Source organism: Abrus precatorius, unplaced genomic scaffold, assembly GCF_003935025.1.
Source record: "Abrus precatorius isolate BTA unplaced genomic scaffold, Abrus_2018 Scaffold3, whole genome shotgun sequence".
NCBI lineage: Eukaryota > Viridiplantae > Streptophyta > Magnoliopsida > Fabales > Fabaceae > Abrus > Abrus precatorius.
The window spans coordinates 20,559,292-20,568,963 of NW_020874373.1; the positions used below are offsets into that span (position 1 = coordinate 20,559,292).

Sequence of the window (9,672 nt, forward strand, 5' to 3'; positions counted from 1 at the left end):
CGATTTTAAATTTGTTGTGTTTCTTCCAAAAATTCCTTAGTGGTTTTATTAATTTTCACTAAAATAATTTCAAGTAATGAAGAGTAGCACTAACAATAGGAACTGAATGTGGAGATTGAGCTATAGCCAATAGGAACTGTAGCCATTGGTTGTGTCGTCGAACGTGATAGTAATGGCAAAGAGTAGGTTCTCTGGAGGGTATTGCGGTGGTGAAGTAGAGAGATATGGTGGATCAGAGGGGTCTGGTAGCTCGGGACGAATAGACACTGAAATTACTGTTTCGGAGGATTCTAGTATTTTGACAAGGAATTGTATTAGTTTGAATTCGAGTCGCCAAGATGTATTTGGTGTTCCTATGGAAGTTGTTCCCTTGTCGAATTTGTCACCCTTTCAAAGAAAAGATCTGGTGCATAGGTTTAGGTCTGAACTTAAACAGATTCGGATGCTTCAGAAGAAAATTGAACTACAAAGAACAAATGGTATTCTTAGCTGTGGTGATGGCCATAATGGACCTCGAATGGAGAACTTGAGAAAACCATCGATGTCTGGTTCCCTACCAGGGAATAAATTGAAACCTTTAAGTCAGAGTCAGAAGCCTTGTGGATGGAATCGGGGATCTTCTGGGAAGTTTGAATCTGCAATGCGGACTTCGCCTCCAGGCACTGCAATGGCTTTATTGATGAAAGAATGTGAGTCACTGTTGAAACGATTAATGAATCACCAGTATGCTTGGGTTTTCAACACCCCTGTGGACGTAGTGAAGTTGAATCTTCCGGATTATTTCAATATTATTAAGCATCCGATGGATTTAGGAACGATAAAAAGCAAGATAGCTGCAGGAATGTATGCAGGTCCGCTGGAATTTGCTGGTGATGTGAGGCTTACATTTTCGAATGCAATGACCTACAATCCACATGGGAGTGATGTCCATCTCATGGCTCATACCCTCAGTAAATATTTTGAAGTGAGATGGAAAACAATTGAGAAGAAATTGCCAAGAAGTGATCCTTTGCCATTGCCTGCGAAACCAGACACTTGTGAAGATGTAAAAAGTACTAGACCAGTGCCTCCTTCAAAAGAGAGAAAAATCACCTCATTGGCTTCTCAACCTGTAGTTATGCCACCTGCTAAGCAAGTTATGTCAGATTTAGAGAAGCACAATCTAGGTCTAGAATTGGAGTCTTTGCTGGGGGAGGTGCCTGTGCATATCATTGATTTCTTAAAAGAAAATTGTTCAAATGGTAGAGAAAGTGGAGAGGATGAGATTGAGATAGATATCGATGATCTTAGTGATGATATACTGTTCACATTACGAAAACTTTTGGATGAATTTTTGCTAGAGAAGGAAAACAACAAAGCAAAAGTTGAAGTGTGTGAAATAGAGGTACATCCCTGCTAATTAATTCATAAATTAAGCTAGAACCACATTGTGTCTGAAGTGTACTCAGCCTTCCTCTTCACAATGAGATGTTAGTCTTAGGTACATATGATTTGACTTTGGTCATCTATGTTTTCTGTTGCAGGTGTTGAATGATTCTGGACCAAGCAATTCCTCATCGCAAGCATTTAAAGGTTTTAGTCTGCATGTTTGTGTGTGTGTATGCATACTCTATTTTTTTTTCCCATTTAAATTTGTTGCACTTGTAGGTAATGATCTAGCTGATGAAGAGGTGGACATTGGTGAAAATGAGTCCCCTGTTTCAAGCTATCCTCCTGTGCAGCTTGAAAAGGATGCGATTTGCAGAATCAACCAAAGTTTAAGTCCAGGAAGCAGTGGTAAGAGGGGTTTGAATTTCCATATGATGCTTTTGAATAATTTAAGTAATTTTGTGATTATTCTAGGATGTGAAGATCTGATCATAGGGTACATCTGTTTTCATGATTTGTGAAGATATCTCTTTGAAATATATATTATATACATGTTTTATTTTTATCTCTTCAATTTGACATTTATCTTTGTCATAAGTTTATAAGCTATTGTTTGAAGCCTAAGATAATATATGTTCAGGCAATTGAATTGTCTTTTGCCATTGTTTAGACAGCAAAGACTTTGGTGTGAAGTAAGGGAAACTTTCCACTTTTCAGTATTTGTAGGCTGACCCTTTTTCCAAAAGATCTTGGCTGAAGCCAGGAACATATAATGATGAATTCATCTGAGATTTGCAATACTATTTTTGTCTAGTCTATGAACTTTGAAGGAAAACTATTCTGTTATATTTGAAGTTCTAAAATTTCTCTTTTGATTGCAATTGCATTTATCTGTTAAGGAAGGGTGTGAATCACAGGGGGGGGGGGGTGATTTTGTAAGTACTACTTCTGTGTCTTTCTATCTGTCCAATTAGGAGAATAATACAGACTAAGGAATGTAATTCATATTCCCATTTATATTTAAATCATTTTTAACTTCTGAATATAACCTCCCCTAATATTTCTCTTTTATTTATTTATGGAAAGATAAGAAACATAATTTTCTTTTAGAAGTGGATAGATAAAAAGAAATGGAAGGAGTAAATAAATGGATATTTTCCATGTTTTATGTTACATCTTTGGATGATATTATATTATTATCCTTTAGAAGGTTGGAAGAAAGAGAGGATAGAGTGATAGACAGTGGATAGGTGGCTTTGTTCTTATCAAGATTGCTTTCCAAAGTCATAAGCACTTCATTTACATGTTTGAACTTGAACTGTGTGTGCTGCTTCATACTTTTGTGGTATCAAATATTAAGTTCTAGCACATGGTAGGTTGGTAGTACTATTAGTGTGAAGTGTACATTTGAGCAAAGTAGGCCTATGTCTTCATTCTTTAAGTATCTATAAATTACAAGTCAAGTCCTATACCTTGCAATTTGGATCCTAATATCCCACCACGCAAAATTTGTTATGAAAGTGAGAACAATATTATTGAATGAAACTGAGATAGGAAAAACAATGGGAAGATCAAGTTGCTCCCAGCAAAGCAGGACTGCTCCCTGCCCAAGCCCAAGGGTTAAAATATGTCGAAATGAGTGAATAATCCCCCACGTAGATGCCCTTCCTATTTACACCTGATTCTCTTTTCTCTCTCCTCTAACCAACCTCCATTACATCACACTTTTCTAACTAACTTTTTTCACACTAGCCTTAGCTGACTTAGCTCTTCAGGAATATACTTGTAGGGCCTTAGTTTGGGCTTATCCAACTGTGGGTCAGTATTCCTATCAGAATCATGTTGTAATAAATGACACTAACTAATAAAATGTTGAATAGATCATAGGTTTGCTACTAACTGTTCATAGTATTTTTTTTTCCATTTTGGGTATTAATAAGGTTTTCATTTTTTATATGAATTATTCATTCTCTTTTGGATTAGAAAAGACATTCAACAAGAAGATGATTGATTGCAAAGGACCAGCAGGTTAAGATATATTTCTTACAATATAAAATAGAAAACAGAGAGCGTAAACTTCAATGAATCATAGTGGCCAATATGTCAACTTATGTGTTAGAGAAACTTCTGGAAAAAATTACGAGAAACGATTAATGAATCACAGTTACCCAATATACCAACAACTGTGTCAGAGAAACCCTGGACAAATACTAAAGCTTTACACCACATAGAAGCCAGGTGCCTATTTTCATTCCAAATAAGCTGCTCATCCAAAGAAATTTCCTTAAACATGTGAGCATTATGCTCTAACCAATTGCATCAGTAAGAGGCAAAGATTGCACATTACTACAAACATTTGGCTTCTTTCTTTCTCCAAAACCAGCAAAGCTAATAAACTGGAACTGGTCCCAAGACCTAAGACAACCCATCCATCACACTCCATATAATTCTTATTCTCATCAACTGCTTTCTCTGTGGGCAGTATATGCTGTTGCTTTGTTGTTTGAGGTGAGGTTTCTAAAAGTGATGATAGAGATGCAATATAAAACCATTCATGTGTCTTCACTTAATAGCTTAAGCTTTTTTGATAGTTAGTTCATAACATGATAGTAGAGGCTCTATGATTGTGGTCCTACACTATTCAATAACTTTTTGTTGAATAATATTATCTCAAAGTCCACCATTAGATTGAAATTTGTTATCATAGCATTGGATTGACATAATGATACTTTTAAAATATATCAAAATAAATATGGTTGTTCAATTTTGACACAAACAATAAGGTAATATTATTCTGTTGTAAGTTGATCCTCCCCCTCTCTCGCCAATAGAGAGAGAGAGAGAGAGGGGTTGGGGGGTGGGTGGGGGGGGGGGGAGGATATATATAACATGGAATTTCAGCTTAAGGTAGGTGGGCTTGTGCATTGTCACACCTTAAGCGAAAGTTTGACATGATGGGAGGTGTTAGATGTAATATAAAAACATTCATATGTCTTCCCTGGTGTTGTTGGTCTGTCACAAGTGATTTGCTTGTATTCTCATTTTTGACATTTGATTGAAAAGCTTTTGCATGTTAATTAGTCCATATATCCAATGGTTGGATTGCAGATACGGACTCCAGTGGTTCTTCAGATGGTGAATCTGATGATATTAAAGCAAATCCTGCAACGGTAGCAAAGGTCTGGTTTGGTTATTAAGTATTAACTATTAAGTGAAAAATCTTATTTGGTTGTCTGTTACTTTTTAATATGGTTTTCTAACTACTGATGCTGTTTTGGATTCTGCCTTTGATTTCTTTGCTAAATGCTATAATTATTCATTTGGAATCTTCTTCAGGATCCAGAAAATATAGGATCTGGATCTCAGATGGATGAAAAGACCTGGGTTTCTGATTCTTTGGAACGAAATCGTGAGTAATTGTTCTTTGTCTGTCTTTTTATGCTCCATAAGGTTGATCTGCTGTATGAGGAAGAGTGAAACTTACTGTAGAACTAAATTATGATTTTTCCAGCTGATTGTTTGTCTCCTGTTTGTTTTTCATGATTTGCTTCTTCTCTATGGCTTCTCAGCATTATCTATGACATTCTGCGTTGAATTCTGAAGTCAATGTCATACATAATGTGCTTTAGGTAATCCTGGTATAGGCTAGGGAGATCATTTGTTCTCACTATAATTCAGCCCAGATGTTGCCCTTTTTTAAGTGATATGGATTGAAAATCCTTGATTATTGACATTGGAAAGATGGCAAATTGTAGTAATCTGCTCTATTGCTGTAGATTCTTGTTAACAAATCTGTGGGAGTTTATTTGAAATATAAGTTTATTCAGATAAATAATATCAGATTTTGGTTTATAGACTGAATGCTATGTAAATGTTGAGATAGTAGTTTCGATCAACATTGGAGACTGCAGAATTTGTTATCCATTGTTTTGCTTCTATTAGAGTGGGGATTATAGTGCTGCCAAATGATGTGAACTGCATTGCAAGAATCATGCAGTTTTCTGAGGTGGTTGAGCCGCAAGTTGGTTGAGAAGGAAAATAAGGTGAAATGTGAATGATTTGGGTGAAGGAGAATTTTATGCTTAATGCCTGAGTCTGCAGCTGCACTATTAGTACATGTTTGGTGTAACTTATTTTGAAGAAGTAATTACTTATTTTTGCTAGCTTCTTGAGAAAGATTTTGAAAACTAAGTGATTAGTTTTCTAAATTTATGTGTTACCAAACATATACTTACTCCTTGGTGAATTTCTTAGTAACCATGCTGTTGGGTAATGGACAGTGGCATAAATAATAAAAGAGCTACAATGCAGGTTGTGATAGTGGCGTAACCCTCAAAGTCAAAGATATAATTCTATTAGAAGGATCTTGAGGTCATTTGGATGTGCTTTTTGTTCATAATTTTTCTTAAAGGTACCTTCTATATTTCTTAACGTGTTTTGGATGAGCTTTTGAAGAAAGCATGAGTTTCACATTCTTTTTGAGAGGGGGAAGGGGGGGGGGGGTGTTGGGCTTCTGATGAAAGACCTTCTTAAGATCACAAAGAAGCTGTTTAGATATATTTCTTGATCAACAATATCCCTTGGTAATTTTAATCTTGCCATCCCTTGCCTTCATCTTCTTCCTAAACCCCACCAACATCCTTTTTCATACCATCCCTTATTTTTTCTCTGTTGCTACAATAGTGCACAACTTGCAGCTATGTTCTCACTTTTTCTTTTGTCAGGTATTTCTCAAACCTATTGTAAGGCTTTGAAATCTTAGATGATAACTTGTAGCTCTGGCCTTACCTATTTTGTGTCTTTTGGTTCAGAGTATTCTCAAGAATCTAACCAATTAGTGCATCCCCCAACAATATTACCCTCTTTCGCATGGTTTTAAATATTACGGAATCCCAAGATTATTTATTGCTTAAATGTTTGTTTCTCATACTTTTATGTATAAACATAGAGGAAAAAATATGCAAGTTGAATCTTAAGAGTATATCTTCAAACAGACCCTGAATTTTGTTGTATTTCAAAGTGATGGAGAAATAGAGGGGGGCATAAATCATAAGATTCAAACTGGGTGGTTGTATGGTTGAAGTGGAGGAATGCTTTTGGAGTTATTTGTGAAAGAAAAGTGCATCTTAAGCTATAAAGAAATTTTACAGCAAGGCCCTCACCAGTGTTTTATGGTTCTGGATGTTGGGTGATAAAATGCCAATAAGAACACATAGTAATTGTTGTAAAGATGCAAATGTTGTGTTGGAAGCATAGCTGTCAATACCGAATGGCGGTGTGCAGTAGTCATCTTCAAAAGTCATAGTTTGGACACAGTCACCCATCAATCCATATCGTATGACGTATCATATTTGTGTTCCATGTCATATCCGTGCTTGGAAGCATAAACATGTTACATTTTTAGTAATGCATCTAGACAAAAGTTGTCTTTTACTGTTTGAAAGATCTTCTTTTACAAAAAAGTTACATAGAATAGTGTTTTTCATAGCTCAACCAATGAGTCTCTTCTAATAAGGTCAGATTGCTACGTATTATCTTATAATGATCCCAACTTAAATACACATTGGATTATTTGCTGATGTGTTGTTAATATTGTTGTAGGGGCAAAATAATACTGAATTTTGCCCCAGAAATAGAATAGTTGAATTTCTGGATTTGAGGGTATTAATATCTTTAAAGAATATGTCAAGGAATATGTCAAGACACTACTCCTAAAAGCTTAAGTTGTCAGGTGAAGTGGAGGCATTGAAATGATTTCATATCTCTAACATGCCTTTCAGGCTATAGTCCTTTATTCTTGAAGCATGTATAATGCAGGGACCCACTTTATCTTGGGCTGAAATTGATTTAACTATGATGAGTGGAGGGGTTAGTTATTCGACACCTAAACACTTGGTCATAGAGGCCTCGATGCCATGTCTAAAAATAATTATAAAACTTGAGCAGTATGATCTTATATCCCCAAAAGAATTTATTATGATTGAAAGTATTTATTAAGCACTTGTTTATCTACTAAAATTCCACCTATCATAGTTTTTAATTCTTGCATAAAATGAAATATTTTATCATCACTTGCATCTTTGAATTTGAATAAAACTGAGCAGTACCTCATTAAGTGATTTGAAAGAACACTCAAATATAGTAGCAAATGAAACAAAAATGTTTCGGCTCCTTTTTTGTTGTTAATGTAGTAATTAGGAACACTAATTCTCATAATAATTTATTGATTTCTTCTTTGTTCCCACTGGACATTTCAGACTCGATTAACAATCATCACTTTGCTATTATTGTTAGACTTGTGATGAACTTGTGTATCTGTAATGCTAGCCTTGAGTTTTTTAAGCTGTTCATTTAATGTTCATGATAAAATTTCATGGCCATTGTCGTATTATCTTATATTATACTTTTTTCCTTTCTTATAGAATCTATTAGTGGCTTGGATAAACATGGGGATAGCTCTCAGCTAAAGCCAAGTTCTTTTGACTCTGATTGCCGTCAAGATGGTAAGCTGTTGGGAACCTGGATTAGAAAGTAGATAAAAGGGAAAAATGATTGTATTTCTTGATTGCAAAAGAACATTGCAAATGAGATAGATTTCTCCTCTGAGGGTTTTCCCTTCTCAAATGGTTTCCCCTTTCACATTTGAGCACTTGCTCAATTCCAGAATGCTAACAGTACAAAATGATCCCCTCCCCTTTGATCCTCCTATTTATTTATCTTAGCCCCTCTAACTAACAACTAACTATCAAACTAATTAGTCAAATTGTCCCAACTAATTTCCCTTTCTTTCTCTCGTAAGTGTGTGTGGGTTATTGAAGTCATTTTTCTATTCTTATATTCAATTCCTAAAAGCCTATCATCTTGTTAATGTTGTAGGAGAAAGTGGTCCAACTGTGCGACAGGTCTCCCCTGATAAACTTTGTCGAGCTGCCTTATTGAAGAATCGATTTGCTGATACTATCTTGAAAGCTCGAGAAAAGACACTAACACAGGTAGGTCATCATGTATTTGAGTACATGGAACTGACTCCGCTTGTAATTGTTCTTCTGATCATTGTTAAATTTGTATGTGAATTTTTTCAATTTAATTTGGGTGGGGCCAGAGTGTGAAGGGGGATCCTGAGAAATTGCGCCAGGATAGGGAAAAGCTGGAGATGGAGCGGCAAAAAGGTGATTTAGACATTCTACTTGGGTACTATTATAAGAGTGCAATGTCAACTAACCTATTTGTTTGACTCATTGTTAAGCAGAAAAGGCAAGGCTGCAAGCAGAAGCAAAGGCTGCTGAAGATGCTCGAAAGCGGGCAGAAGCAAAAGCTGCTGCAGAAGCCAGACAAAAGAGGGAGCTTGAGAGAGAAGCTGCAAGACAAGCATTGCTACAGGTAAATAAACAATGTCTATCTCACTGAAATATGTCCCACTTCTTTTTTGCTTTGGATTTTATTGGAGCATATACTGGCATTTGTGCAGATGGAAAAAACTGTTGAAATCAATGAGAATTCTCGGTTTCTTGAAGATCTGGAAATGCTGAGAGCTGTACCTGCAGTGCAATTACCAAGCTCCGTGGATGAGACTAGTCCTGATCACTCTCAGGATGGCTTGGGTAGTTTCAAGTTTGAGGGTAGTAATCCCTTGGAACAACTAGGATTGTATATGAAAGCTGATGAGGAAGGAGATCCACAATATGTTCCAAATCCTGTAATGATATAGAAGAGGGAGAGGTTGATTAAGTACATGCACGTTTTGTATCATGGATCGAGGTGCCAACTAAAATTATCTTGGCTTTTAGAAAATTCCCCAAGTATTCAAGTTCACGTAATGCAGCAGTCTCACAAATGGGAAGGAGCTTATTTTCAAGGCAGCATTCGGATTCTAGAATGACAATATTGTTTAACTTTTTGGACTATCCCTGCAACAGATGAGAGGTTCGAACAGAAGTAGCGGTTTTGGTTGTTTTATATAGGAATATACATCAATCGTATTGTTTCTCCAGTACTAGCAAGTTGGTAAAGCATGGTGTTCCTTCACCTAGGTTAAGTTGTACAATGGAAACTTCTTATTTTTGTATCAGTTGCAGCCCGTCTCAGAACACATCATGCTTTGTTTGTGTTTTATTATTTATTAACTGCTAAAATTTTGTTAGGTTTTAAAGTCAGTTTTATCTCCAGAACACTTGTATAGAAGTTTGGGAAAGAACTAGAATCATGAGTAATGTTGATATCGTATCTTGTTAGAGAATGCCCGTAGTACGATAGGCTATGGATGAGCAGTGTTATAAAATTGGAACCGGACGGACCGGTTGAACT

General features: G+C 36.0%; 1 pseudogene; it reads left to right on the top strand.

The window, feature by feature from the left end:
* On the top strand, window positions 1-9,466 carry LOC113862743 (annotated as a pseudogene).
* The last annotated feature ends 206 nt before the right edge of the window (window positions 9,467-9,672 follow it).